The sequence below is a fragment of the Heloderma suspectum genome, chromosome 11 (genome assembly GCF_057233095.1).
Source record: "Heloderma suspectum isolate Gila_16-S chromosome 11, 16-S_ref, whole genome shotgun sequence".
NCBI lineage: Eukaryota > Metazoa > Chordata > Lepidosauria > Squamata > Helodermatidae > Heloderma > Heloderma suspectum.
Window position 1 is genome coordinate 17269964 of NC_139468.1, and position 15098 is coordinate 17285061.

The window sequence follows — 15098 nt, forward strand, 5'->3', positions numbered from 1 at the left end:
CTGTCTAGGTGTGCCATAGCTTTCCTCCCAAGGAGCAAGCGTCTTTTAATTTCATGGCTACAGTCACCGTCTGCGGTGATCTTGGAGCCCAAGAAAGTAAAATCTGTCACTGCTTCCATTTCTTCCCCTTCCATATGCCAGGAAGTGATGGGGCCAGATGCCATGATCTTAGTTTTTTTAATGTTGAGTTTCAAACCAGCTTTTGCACTCTCCTCTTTCACCCTCAACAAGAGGCTCTTGAGATTCTCTTCGCTTTCTGCCATTAGGGTGGTATCATCTGCATATCGGAGGTTGTTGATAATTCTCCCGGCAATCTTAATTCCGACCTGTGATTCATCCAACCCAGCATTTCTCATGATGTACTCTGCATATAAGTTAAATAAGCAGGGTGACAATATGCAGTCTTGTCGTACTCCTGTGAGGTAGGTTAAGCTAAAAATCCGTGACTGGCCCAAAGTCACCCAATGAGCTTCATGGCTGAGTGGGGACTAGAACCCGGATGTCCTGAGCCCCAGTTCAACACTCTAACCACTACACCACACTGGCTCTCCTTTTCCACAGCACTTACAACAATGCTGTCAGGGTCAGGGAGGAAAGATGGGATATTTCATAATTAATCAGATGTCACAGATGGATCGTTTAGCTTGGCCCTCAATAGATTCCTGACTGTGTGGTACTAAGTCCCTTATAAGGGTGCTTGCAACAAAGGAATAGATTTGCAGAGAAGCTGGAAGAGGTTGATTTGGGTGAGGGGTGGATACCAGCTTTGGCAAAAGAAATTACCTTAAGTGGGCACTCACCCTGCATACAGCTCTTGATACATATGATGTCTTGCTCTGCACTAGGACTTCATGCTTTCTTCGTTTGAGCTATTACTCAGGGAACATAACGCATGGAAAACCTGTTTTGTGGAAAATTTAATAAGAGGATGATTTAATTTGATTCATATTTTTCATACTTTAGAATATCCAATTCATTGGATCTCGACCTGTTGGAAAAGTGAGCAATGAAGGTACAACAAATGTCCTTCCTATCTGTTACTTGCAGAGGGGTCATAATTAACCAGTCGATTTCACAATTCTTTTTAAAAAAGTGGGGTTTACTATACAGTTTTCTTCAGTTGTTTGCCTTAAAAGCAACACACACAAAAGACTTTCATCACAAGTCATAAACAACATTGTTTTGAAGATTATGTTAAAATGCTTTTCCAGTGAGAGCTTACACAACAAAATTGGTCCAAAAGATATCAAGATCATGAGGGTCGTTGTTCTGGGGATATTGTCCATCTTGATTCTTAATGATGTCATCACCGTGATGAGCCACAGGTGAGAAAGGGGCACCGTGGGTCTACTTCAACTACAGACGATTATGGATCAAGTGAAAACATCTATATACTTATCAATCACTTTGCGACGGGATTGCCCATGCTCCCTGACCAGACTTCTCCAACATGCTGCCACCCAGATGTGCTGACCTACAATCCCCATTGTCCCCAGCTAGCATGGCCCATGGTCATGTTAGTTGGGGATGATGGAGATTGTAGTATAACACATCTGGAGGGCCCCAGGTTGGGGAAGGCTGCTCCCTGATGCATCTGGGCATTTTGTTACTTTCCCACTCCAGCCACATAGCAGCAGAGTAATCTGTTCCATCTTCATCCAGCAGAGGGGAGTCGTGTTTCTGTCTCTCCCACATCTTTGATGGCTGGGTGAAGTTATATTTTCACCTGAGAGACACTAAAAAGTGCTTTTGAGCCTCCCATACACTATTTGCCTCAGGTTTGTTTGTTTGTTTGTTTGTTTTATATGACATAAAACACAGAAGACTGAATGTGGCTCCTTACTAGCATAGGTTTCGCATTTGTATTACACACCAAAATAGACAGCTCAGGATGCAATTCTTGGAGGGGGAATCATAGAATCATAGAATAGTAGGGTTGGAAGGGGCCTACAAGGCCATTGCGTCCAACCCCCTGCTCAATGCAGGAATCCAAGTCAGAGCATCCCCGACAGATGGCTGTCCAGCCTCGTCTTGAATGCCTCCAGTGTGGGAGAGCCCACCACCTCCCTAGGTCATTGGTTCTATTGTTGTATGGGGGGAGAAACATCTAAAGGCATTGCATTTTGTTCTTTTGGAAAAGTGGTAGGAACTCAAGCACATTTTAAAATGTGGTGGTGATGGTGGGTGGAAGACATTGCCTTATATGGAGTCAGACTGTTGGCTCAGTATTGCTTACGCTGATTGGCATGGCCAAGGCCAGCCCAAGACGTTTTGGTGCCTGAGGCAAAGAACAAGATGGTGCCCTCTCCCATTCCAAGTTCAGAAGTTGACTGGGCTCACTGTTGAATCTTTCTTCAACACTGGTGACAGGACAGTATTGTCCAGCACACCTGAAGGCAGTAGGCTAGTTTAGGGGGCACAGGGCAGGCTGCTTGGCCTACAGCTGTCTCCTCCAACACCTTGCTGCCACCACCCAGCTTATGCTGCCTGAGGTGACTGCCTCACTCTGCCTAATGGTAGGGCTGGCCTGGCAGCAGCTCCCCAAGGTTTCAGACAGAGGTCTTTCCTGGCCCTACCTGAAAATGCTGGGGATTGAGCCTGAGACCTTTTGCTCTGTCACTGAACTACTATCTATGCTCCAAACATACCCAGAAATACTGTACTTAGGTGGCCCAAGAATACCGTGTGTACACATGTGCACCTACCCGTGTGTGCATCTATAATCAGTGCAAGGCAGCCAGCATCTAAATACAGATAGCCTAATTTGCTTGAAGTTACTCAATTGTATTACTTATTGATATAAAATTTAATGTTATAAAATTTAAAAAATAAGGGCCTACCTAGTGCTTATTTCAATTATTCCAGTGTTTTTGCACTCGTTGGCCGGAATGCTGGATGGTGGACATAAGTAGAAGACTGCAGTTGGGTAGAAAGTTGCCTGCACATTTTTCCTTATATCTGCAAGTAAAAAAGTTAGAGACTTGCTTTAAAAAAAATTAAGACTGAAAATTCAGAGAAGCAGGTGATCTCTCTTAGGGAAGCAGACTCACGTATACACACCCCACACACAGTCCCCTCTGTAGCTAATAGCTGTTTGGGAAATGGACATTTAACAGGTGCAACTTCCCCATCACCACAACGCCATGCCAGGAAAAGCTACACCAGATGTACTTCTGCCTGCCCTGCAGCTACTCAAAACATAGAGCCTCTGTTGAGGTCATAAAGGTGACGGCCCTGCCTGTTAGTCATTTATTTTAATGTAGTATATACTTACGGGATTGATGAGGATGACAGGGTACTATAGTGACCTATAATTCCAGTGTAGCAACCCTTGTTAAATATTACTTTTTTTTATTGGAAATAACATTGCTGGGGAAGGTGGTTTTCTTTTTGTCCTGCTTGCCATAGTATTCATTAACCTGTTCAGGCCCAGTCCACTTCAGTGCAGAGTGGTCATGCTCCTGGCAAAGTGAGACAAATGGGTGAGTAAGTGCCAATCCTGTTGTACATTAGAACTGCAGGATAAATTTGCAGCCAAGATCTTGAGAGACTTTTGCACAAGGGTCTCTATGGCCAAGTATTTACCTTGCCATGCTTTGTCTGGAATGGTTAGTGCCCATCTGCCTTCTTGGTGACCCTCAAATAACTGACACAACGTGGTCACTAAATCAGGCCAATCTTGAAGTTTTCCTAAACAGCAGGCCCTCCTAGCCTCCAAAATATGGTGACCCATTCAACTGGCTAAACAAATGCAGAAGAATAGTTTTGCCTGTATGTGAAGAAATGCCATGTACAGTCAGGGCCAGAAATATCAGAACAAGGATAACTGTTTTGGCAGTTGGCCTCTGTACACCACCACATTGAAGTTGAAAGGAAACACACCCAGATGGGAGCGAAGTCAGGACTTTCAGCTGTAATTCAAGGGGTTTGACAAAAGTGGGGCACTAACCATTTAGGAAGTACAGCCAGTGGCATACACACACATCCATCGTTGGTGGACCATAAGTAATGGAACAAACCAACATCATTTCAAATTTAAGGATTGCCTTTAATGCCTGGATAAAAATCCTTTGCAGTCAATGACTGCCTGAAGTCTGGAACCCATGGACATGACCCAATGCTGAGTTTCCTCCCTCAAGATGCTTTGCCAGGCCTTTACTGCAGCTGCCTTCAGCTGCCGCTTGTTTGTGGGTCTTTCTGCCTTCAGTCTTGCCTTCAGTAAGTGAGAAGCATGCTCTATTGGGGTGAGATCAGGTGACTGACTTGGCCATTGAAGAACATCCCACTCCTTTGCCTTGAGAAACTCTTGGGTAGCTTTTGCTGTATGTTTTGGGTCAATATCCATCCGCAATATGAAGCGGCATCCTATCAGTTTGGCAGCATTCGGCTGCATCTGAGCAGAAAGTATAGCCCTATACACTTACACTTCAGACCCCTTCATGGATCACTGTCTTGTTGTGGCGAAGGGGCTTGTGTAACTCAGTGAAGCCATAAGCTATGCCGTGCAGGGCCACCCAAGACGGACAGGTCATGGCAGAGAGTTCTGACAAAATGTGGTCCACTGGAGAAGGAAATGGCAACCCACTCCAGTATTCTTGCCAAGAAAACCCCATGGAACGTATCACAAGGCTAAAAGAGATGACACCAGAAGATGAGCCCCTCAGGTCAGAAGGTGTCCAATATACTACTGGGGAAGAGCAGAGGGTATTTCCAAGTAGCGCCAGAAAGAGTGAAATGGCTGGGCCAAAGCCAAAAGGACACTCAGCTGTGGATGTGTCTGGTGGTGAAAAGAAAATCCAATGCTGTAAAGAACAATATTGTTTAGGAACCTGGAATGTAAGATCAATGAATCAAGGTAAGCTGGAGGTGGTCAAACATGAGATGGCAAGACTGAACATCGACATCTTGGGAATCAGCAAACTCAAATCGACAGGCATGGGCGAATTTAATTCAGGTGACCATCATATCTACTACTGTGGGCAAGAATCCCTTAGAAGAAATGGAGTAGCAAAAGGGTGGGAAAAGCAGTACTGGGGTACAATCTGAAAAATGATAGAATGATCTCAGTACGAATCCAAGGCAAACCATTCAACATCACAGTAATTCAAGTCTATGCCCCAACCACTGAGGCCGAAGAAGCAGAGGTTGATCGGTTCTATGAAGACCTACCACACCTTCTAGAACTAACACCCAAAAAAGATGTCCTCTTCATCATAGGGGATTGGAATGCTAAAGTAGGAAGTCAAGAAATCACCGGGATAACAGGCAGGCATGGCCTTGGTGTACAAAATGAAGCAGGACAAAAGCTAATAGATTTTTGCCAAGAGAACACGCTGATCATAGCAAACACTCTTTTCTAAACAGCACAAGAGGCGACTCTACACATGGATATCACCAGATGGTCAATATCGAAATCAGATTGATTATGTCCTTTGCAGCCAAAGATGGAGAAGCTCTATACAGTCAGTCAAAACAAGACCTGGAGCTGACTGTGGCTCAGATCATGAGCTTCTTGTTGGAAAATTTCGGCTTAAATTGAAGAACATAGGGAAAACCACTAAACCATTCAGGTATGACCTAAATCATATCTCTTATGAATATACAGTGGAAGTGAGGAATAGATTCAAGGGATCAGACCTGTTCAACAGAGTGCCTGAGGAACTATGGACGGAGGTCCGTAACATTGTTCAGGAGGCAGCAACGAAATCCATCCCAAAGAAAAAGAAATGCAAGAAAGCCAAGTGGCTGTCTGATGAGGCTTTACAAGTAGCTGAGGAAAGAAGGGAAGCGAAAAGCAAGGGAGAAAGGGGAAGATATATCCAACTGAATGCAGAGATCCAGAGAATAGTAAGGAGAGACAAGAAGGCCTTCTTAAATGAACAATGCAAAGAAATCGAAGAAAACAACAGAATGGGAAAGACTAGAGATCTCTTCAAGAAAATTGGAGATCTCAAGGGAAAGTTTTGTGCAAAGACGGGCATGATAAAGGACAAAGAAGGCAGGGACCTAACAGAAGCAGATGAGATTAAGAAGAGGTGGAAAGAATACACAGAAGAACTATACAGGAAAGACCTGAATGTCCCTGATAGCCATGATAGTGCGGTCACTGAACCTGAGCCGGACATCCTAGAGAGTGAAGTCAAGTGGGCCTTAGGAAGCATTAGATTGCCGGGAGAAATATCAACAACCTCCGATATGCAGATGATACCACCCTAATGGCAGAAAGCGAAGAGGATCTAAAGAGCCTCTTGTTGAGGGTGAAAGAGGAGAGTGCAAAAGCTGGTTTGAAACTCAACATTAAAAAAATGAAGATCATGGCATCTGGCCCTATCACTTCCTGGCATATAGAAGGGGAAGAAATGGAAGCTGTGACAGATTTTATTTTCTTGGGCTCCAAAATCACCGCAGACGGTGACTGTAGCCATGAAATTAAAAGACGCTTGCTCCTTGGGAGGAAAGCTATGGCAAACCTAGACAGCATAGTAAGAAGCAGAGACATCACCTTGCTGACAAAGGTCCGCATAATCAAAGCTATGGTTTTCCCAGTAATAATGTATGGCTGTGAGAGCTGGACAATGAGGAAGGCTGAGCGCCGAAGAATTGATGCTTTCGAACTGTGGTGCTGGAGAAGACTCTTACGAGTCCCCTGGACTGCAAGGAGGTCAAATCAGTCAATCCTAAAGGAAATCAACCCTGAGTGCTCATTGGAAGGACAGATCCTGAAGCTGAAGCTCAAATATTTTGGCCACCTAATGCGAAGAGAAAACTCTCTGGAAAAGACCCTGATGCTGGGAAAGACTGAAGGCAAAAGGAGAAGGGGACGGCAGAGGATGAGATGGCTAGATAGCATCACGGATGCAATGAATATGAACTTGAGCACGCTCTGGGAGAGAACGCAGGACAGGAAGGCCTGGTGTGCTATGGTCAATGGGGTCACGAAGAGTCGGACATGACTGAATGACTGAACAACAACAACAATACACTTCAGAATTCATCCTGCTGCTTTTATCAGCAGTCAGGTCATCAATAAACACCAGTGACCCAGTTCCATTGGCAGCCATATATGCCCTTGCCATAACACTGCCTCCACCATGTTTGACAAATGATGTGGTATGCTTTGGATAATGAGCTGTTCCTTTCCTTCTCCATACTTTTCTCTTCCCATCATTCTGGTACAAGTTAATCTTGGTTTCATTAGTCCAAAGAATCTTATTCCAGAACTGGGCAGGCTTTTTTAGGTGTTTGCTGGCAAACGCCTTTTGGTTCTTGAGAGTTGCCAGTGGTTTGCACCTTGTTGTGAGGCCTCTGTATTTACATTCATAAAGCCATCTCTTGACTGCAGATGTTGACAATGCCTACCTCCGCAAGAGCATTCTTGACCTGGCTAGATGTTGTGAAAGGGTTCCTCTTCACCATGAGCAGAATTCTGCGGTCATCCACTTTAGTTGTCTTCCAGGCCTTTTGCTGTTGCTGAGCTTGCCAGTTAATTCCTTCTTTTTCAGGATGTTCCAAACTTTGTATTGGCTATTCCCACTGTTTTTGCTATCTCTCTGAAGCGTTTATTTTGTTTCCTCAGCCTAATGATGGCTTCCTCGCATGGACACCTCTTTGGACCTCATGTTGGGAGTTCCAGTGAACAGCTTGTTGTTGTTCAGTCATTCAGTCGTGTCCGACTCTTCGTGACCCCATGGACCATAGCACACCAGGCCTTCCTGTCCTCCGCTCTCTCCCAGAGTGTGCTCAAGTACATATTCATTGCATCGGTGATGCTATCTAGCCATCTCATCCTCTGCCGTCCCCTTCTCCTTTTGCCTTCAGTCTTTCCCAGTATCAGGGTCTTTTCCAGGGAGTTTTCTCTTTGCATTAGGTGGCCAAAATATTGGAGCTTCAGTATCTGTCCTTCCAATGAGCAGTCAGGGTTGATTTCCTTGAGGATGGACTGATTGGACCTCCTTGCAGTCCAGGGGACTCGTAAGAGTCTTCTCCAGCACCACAGTTCGAAAGCATCAATTCTTCGGCGCTCAGCCTTCCTCATAGTCCAGCTCTCACAGCCATACATTACTACTGGGAAAACCATAGCTTTGATTAGACGGACCTTTGTCGGCAAGGTGATGTCTCTGCTTCTTACTATGCTGTCTAGGTTGGCCATAGCTTTCCTCCCAAGGAGCAAGCGTCTTTTAATTTCATGGCTACAGTCACCGTCTGCGGTGATCTTGGAGCCCAAGAAAGTAAAATCTGTCACAGCTTCCATTTCTTCCCCTTCTATATGCCAGGAAGTGATGGGGCCAGATGCCATGATCTTCGTTTTTTTAATGTTGAGTTTCAAACCAGCTTTTGCACTCTCCACTTTCACCCTCAACAAGAGGCTCTTGAGATCCTCTTCGCTTTCTGCCATTAGGGTGGTATCGTCTGCATATCAGAGGTTGTTGATAATTCTCCCAGCAATCTTAATTCCGACCTCTGATTCATCCAACCCGGCATTTCTCATGATGTACTCTGCATATAAGTTAAATAAGCAGGGTGACAATATGCAGCCTTGTCGTACTCCTTTCCCAATTTTGAACCAATTGGTTGTTCCATGTCTGGTTCTTACTGTTGCTTCTTGACCCTCGTATAGGTTTCTCAGGAGACAGGTAAGGTGGTCTGGTACTCCCATCACTTTAAGAATTTGCCACAGTTTGTTGTGATCCACACAATCAAAGGCTTTAGCGTAGTCAATGAAGCAGAAATAGACGTTTTTCTGGAATTCTCTCGCTTTCTCCATGATCCAGCGAATGTTGGCGATTTGATCTCTAGTTCCTCTGCCTCTTCGAAACCCAGCTTGTACTTCCAGTAGTTCTCGGTTCGCATACTTCTGAAGCCTAGCTTGTAGGATTTTGAGCATCACCTTGCTGGCATGTGAAATGAGCGCAATTGTGCGGTAGTTTGAACACTCTTTGGCGTTGCCCTTTGGAATTGGAATGTAAACTGACCTTTTCCAGTCTTGCGGCCATTGTTGAGTGTTCCAAATTTGTTGGCATATTGAATGCAGCACTTTAACAGCATCATCTTTTAGGATTTTAAATAGCTCAGCTGGAAGACTGTCATCTCCGCTGGCTTTGTTGTTAGTAATGCTTCCTAAGGCCCACTTGACTTCACTTTCTAGGATGTCTGGCTCAAGTTCAGTGACCGCACTATCATGGCTATCAGGGACATTCAGATCTTTCCTGTATAGTTCTTCTGTGTATTTTTGCCACCTCTTCTTAATCTCATCTGCTTCTGTTAGGTCCCTGCATTCTTTGTCCTTTATCATGCCCGTCTTTGCACAAAACGTTCCCTTGAGATCTCCAATTTTCTTGAAGAGATCTCTAGTCTTTCCCATTCTGTTGTTTTCTTCGATTTCTTTGCATTGTTCATTTAAGAAGGCCTTCTTGTCTCTCCTTGCTATTCTCTGGAACTCTGCATTCAGTTGGATATATCTTCCCCTTTCTCCTTTGCTTTTCACTTCCCTTGTTTCCTCAGCTACTTGTAAAGCCTCATCAGACAGCCACTTGGCTTTCTTGCATTTCTTTTTCTTTGGGATGGATTTCGTTGCTGCCTCCTGAACAATGTTACAGACCTCTGTCCATAGTTCCTCAGGCACTCTGTCTATCAGGTCTAATCCCTGAAATCTATTCCTCACCTCCACTGTGTATTCATAAGGGATATGATTTAGGTCATACCTGAATGGTTTAGTGGTTTTCCCTACGTTCTTCAATTTAAGCCGAAATTTTGCAACAAGAAGCTCATGATCTGAGCCACAGTCAGCTCCAGGTCTTGTTTTGACTGACTGTATAGAGCTTCTCCATCTTTGGCTGCAAAGGACATAATCAATCTGATTTCGATATTGACCATCTGGTGATGTCCATGTGTAGAGTCGTCTCTTGTGCTGTTGGAAAAGAGTGTTTGCTATGATCAGCGTGTTCTCTTGGCAAAAATCTATTAGCCTTTGTCCTGCTTCATTTTGTACACCAAGGCCATGCTTGCCTGTTATCCCGGTGATTTCTTGACTTCCTACTTTAGCATTCCAATCCCCTATGATGAAGAGGACATCTTTTTTGGGTGTTAGTTCTAGAAGGTGTGGTAGGTCTTCATAGAACCGATCAACCTCAGCTTCTTCGGCCTCAGTGGTTGGGGCATAGACTTGAATTACTGTGATGTTGAATGGTTTGCCTTGGATTCGTACTGAGATCATTCTATCATTTTTCAGATTGTACCCCAGTACTGCTTTTCCCACCCTTTTGTTGACTATGAGTGCTACTCCATTTCTTCTAAGGGATTCTTGCCCACAATAGTAGATATGATGGTCACCTGAATTAAATTCGCCCATGCCTGTCCATTTGAGTTTGCTGATTCCCAAGATGTCGATGTTCAATCTTGCCATCTCATGTTTGACCACCTCCAACTTACCTTGATTCATTGATCTTACATTCCAGGTTCCTAAACAATATTGTTCTTTACAGCATCGGATTTTCTTTTCACCACCAGACACATCCACAGCTGAGTGTCCTTTCGGCTTTGGCCCAGCCGCTTCACTCTTTCTGGCGCTACTTGGAAATACCCTCTGCTCTTCCCCAGTAGTATATTGGACACCTTCCGACCTGAGGGGCTCATCTTCCAGTGTCATCTCTTTTAGCCTTGTGTTATGTTCCATGGGGTTTTCTTGGCAAGAATACTGGAGTGGGTTGCCATTTCCTTCTCCAGTGGACCACATTTTGTCAGAACTCTCTGCCATGACCTGTCCGTCTTGGGTGGCCCTGCACGGCATAGCTTATGTAACACTCAGAACCACCTCCAGGCCTTTTATCTGCTTGATTGGTCATGGGGTGCCCAGGAAACAGGCCACACCTGGCCATGCAGCTGCTTGTCAGCCATTCGTTCCATTTCTTATGAGCCACCAACGATGGGTGTGTGTGTATGCTACTGGCTGTACTTCCTGAATGGTTAGTGCCCCACTTTTGTCAAACCCCTTGAATTACAGCTGAAAGTCCTGACTTCGCTCCCATCTGGGTGTGTTTTCTTTCAACTTCAGTGTGGTGGTGTACAGAGGCCGAATGCCAAAACAGTTATCCTTGTTCCGATATTTCTGGCCCTGGCTGTACATAACTGTTTATATGGCGTAATGTTCTACAAATACTCTGTGTGGCCTCTGAGAGGCTATAACATATCTGTGTAGGTGTGGGGCCTAGTGTTGTTGCTGTGTTAGAGGCCTGCTTTGATGGTAGCTGCTTGATGATATTCTGAAGAGTAAGTGAGAGAGAAAAACCCTTGAAATATTTTTAGATGGGGCCTGGAAAAGGGAGATTCAGTTTTGATTGGCTGGGGGTTCTAGCTAGGTGGGAAAAAGCCTTTGGGAAAAGACAGTTGGTGGCCAGTCAGTGAGGGCAAAAGTCTGCTGGTTGATGGGTGCTGTTATAGAAGGACTAGGAGAAAGCTGAGAAGAAAGTGAATAACTAAAGCCTGAATATTAAGTTATTTCTTCTCTGTGAGATAACCATACATGGCTGGTGAAGATCAGAATTAGGGTGCAGGTGGCTCTGTTATGTTAAGAGGCTTCCCTAAGATCTTGCCAGAAGAAGGTTACATAAGCAGGCAGTAAAAACCCAGATAAACTGTCCAAGCAGCCAGATATAATAATTGATACTGTGTTGCAATATTTGATTTTGCCTATTTTGTAATTAATCTGAAGTGCTATTATGTTAGTATCAGTGAAATGAGTTGTTTATGATTGTAATGAGGTCCTATTATAATGTTGTTGTATTGCTGTTTTGTTAGCTGCTTTGGGCATTTTTTGTGGAAAAGCGGCATATCGATTGATGATGATGATGAAATATGACAGGAGGAGCTTTGGGAATCAGTAGAAGACTGTACCCAAGAGATGAACCTGGTTTTGAGGGTATTTGGCTAGAGTGGAGGTTTAGGGAATTTGGCCTGAGGTAAAAGAAGTCATTTAGGGTGCAATCCAATGCATGTTTAGACAGTCAAAAGCCCTACAACTCCTAGCATTCCTGGGAATTGTAGGACTTTTGACTGTCTAAACATGCATAGGATTGTGCCCTAAGAGGTTTGTATTAGCAACAGTTGCATCCTTAAGAAGTGTCAGCATGCATTATTTTGAAAACTCCGGAGTAAATATTAGTATTCCCTTATGTACAAAATATCCCTTTAATAGATTAACTTGTTTAATAGTTCGTCTTGTCTCTAGTGTCGGTGCCCATCTTACACCTAAGGCTCTTATACAAGCTACTAGGAGGTCTTAAAGTATTCTGAGAGAATTAGTGGCAGCGGAAAAGGACCAGCTTCTTGAGTTATAGTGGCAGAGAATTTGCTAGGCCCTGAAATATAAGCTTTTGCTAAAACTAAGATACCCCATAGGTGGGATTGCCCAGTGAACGAGCAGTTTCCCTAGGGGTGGGTGGCAGCGCCAGAGAGAAAAATCCTCCATACTGCGTTGTTCCTCCAACAGACTGCAACAGTGCCAAGGGCAGCCTTTTAGGACTGTTTATTTGCATTGTAAGAAGCTCAGCTAGGCAGGGTGGCCTCAGATGCTCACTGCTTAAGGCAGCCTTCCTCAACCTGGTGCCTTCCAGATGTGTCAGACTACAACTCCCAGCATCTGGAGGGCACCAGGTTGAGGAAGCCTGGCTTAAGGAGCTAACCTGTGAGACAACCTCCTTTCTTCCAGGTACTCCTTCAAAATAACCTAAGAAGCTGCTTTACCCTGGAGTCAGACCAGAAAGAAGTGCAAAGTGTCCAAGACAAATACTGAGCAAGATGTTTAGTTACACAGACCATCCTCTCACTATCACCACCACCTCACTATCCCCGTTCTGGGATGTGCACACATACGAGACAATTATTGGCCCCCAAACAGTGCAAGGTGAGATTGGTGCTGGTTGAATCTGACTCTTGATGCTATACCTAACTGATGCCACCTGATGATAATTATTGGGATGAAGTATTTTAAATGGGATGAATTTGCTATAAATTACTCTGATTTGCTCTGTGGCGGAACAGCAATTAATAAATATTTTTAAATGAAAGAAATGAACCTGTGGAATTCATTCCTGTAGAAAGTGTTGAAGGCCATCAGAATAAATGGCTTTATTAAAAGCTTAGCTAAAAGCATGGAGAAATGGCCTATCAGTTGCTCAGAGGCTTAGGACACACACAAACAGGGGAGGCATGGCAGATTCTGTAATGGTACAGCAGCCAAACAGCTATAAATGACATTGCAGTAGACTTGTGCAACGGCTAAGATCATCAGATGCAAGCCTTGCTGGTTCCACCAGGACCTGCAGATTGCCATCTGGCAGCAACGTAGCAGCTGTTTATTAATTATTGTGCTTTTAGCTTTGATTTTAGACATTTTAACAGATGTTATTGTATTTATTATGATGTGTTTTGATCTCTGATTCTGTGAACCGTTTAGAGATATCTGTAGATAATGGTAAGCGGTATATAAATGGATTAAACAATAAAATAATAAAAATAACTGTTTTAAATCATGATAATTTTCAAAAGGAATCTTTCTAAAAGTCTACAAAATGGGTTATGGATTATGTTAGTTGTTATTCATGATGTTCCAGTCACTGTCCAATACTTGCCCATAATATTCATGGAAACACATTCCACACAGCTCCCTTCATTGCAGTGTGCGTGACAATATTCTACAGTTTGAGCACTGGGAAAATGTGGTATTCCCAAATTAGAAGTGCTTCCTTCAAAAAAGACCGGGATTTTTCGCAACGAATGAGCAACACTTGCACGCTTGTTGCTTGATAAACGGATCAGAATGGCCCTTTTCTGGTTTTTGTTGCAAAAAAACCCCAATGGAAACAAAACAGATGAGAAGCCCGGGAAAGTATTTCAGAGAAGGGCTTAAGGATCAACCTGCTCTTTTGCCCGGGGTGTATGTGACATGTTCCGGGGCTGGCAGGTGATAAAGGAGAGTGAGCCTGGAACAGAACGAGGTCTGTTCTTTTAACTGTACCAACTGGAGAAAATTCCAGGCTCTGAGAATGCAGCTTTCGCTCAGTGAGGCAAGGGAGCTGGGAGCAAGGTCTAAGTGCTTTGCGGCTGCTGGATGATGATGGGATGTGATGGCTGCAGCCAGGCGTGCAGGTGGAGATTGCACTTGGCTGCTGCCTCTGGGATGGGGGTGGGGAGAGGTGAGCCTCCAAAAGCACAGAAGATGGGAGAGGCTGCAGTGGCATATGGTGCTGCAGGCATCTCCAAAGGGCTCCCGCTCCCTTCCCTCTGGCTTTAGCCAACGGATGGCTTTGCCACCATTTCTTCACTGGCTAGACCTGGGTGCTGAGGCAGTGATGCAGGCCTTGAAATGGACAGGTCAGTGTCACCAAGCACACCAAGATTTGGATCTCGGTACAAATTTCCCATCAGCAGTGGACTCACTGCGCGGTTCTAGGCAAGTCTGTCTCTGTCTATTAGCTTCAGCTGTCTGTGTATGATGTGACCCACAGGGACCTAGAGGGCCAGTTTGGTGCAGTGGTTAGAGCGCAGGGAGACCCAGGTTCAAATCCCTACTTCATCAAGTGACCTTGGGATGATCACTGTCTTTCAGTCTAACCTACCTCACAGGGGTTGTTGGGAGGGTAAAATGCAGGGGGAGAATCTTGTATGCCACCTTGAGATGCTTGGACAGAGGGTGAGATAAAATAGTGTTCATCATCATTATCACATTATTTCACACAGTCCCTTAATCACTTGCCCATGCTTACTTGACCTCTATGGGAGAAGTTTACCATCTGTTTCCACCAATGCTGACCAGTGCAGGGGGATACATACAAGCATCAGACACCTGTACTGGGCGGGAAGCCTAGACCAGCCAAGGAGCTGTCCAGCAGGGCTTGGGTAGGAGGACCCGGGTTAGGCAAGGGATCTTCCCCACCGAGCTGTTGCACCAGCAACTCTCACGACTGCAACGGAAGGGACTTGAGCTGGCTGCTCCTGGATCTCAGCAGAGCCCTGATCTGGATTAGGTGCTAGCACTTGCTTCCTCCTCCTTCTGAGTAAGACTGATGGGGGAAGACCTTGGGCTGCCAAATGCTTCTGGGCTT

General features: G+C 44.7%; 1 long non-coding RNA gene across 1 annotated transcript in view; it reads right to left on the reverse strand.

The window, feature by feature from the left end:
* Positions 1-296: 296 nt before the first annotated feature.
* The window catches only part of LOC146337069 (uncharacterized), a 52828-nt gene continuing 38026 nt past the window's right edge, over positions 297-15098 (reverse strand). The window contains exons 2-5 of the long non-coding RNA XR_014785339.1: positions 3275-3461; positions 2841-2958; positions 801-901; positions 297-364 (exon numbers count right to left, since the gene is read on the reverse strand). This is a non-coding gene — a long non-coding RNA (uncharacterized LOC146337069). The remainder of the gene's footprint in view (positions 365-800; positions 902-2840; positions 2959-3274; positions 3462-15098) is intronic.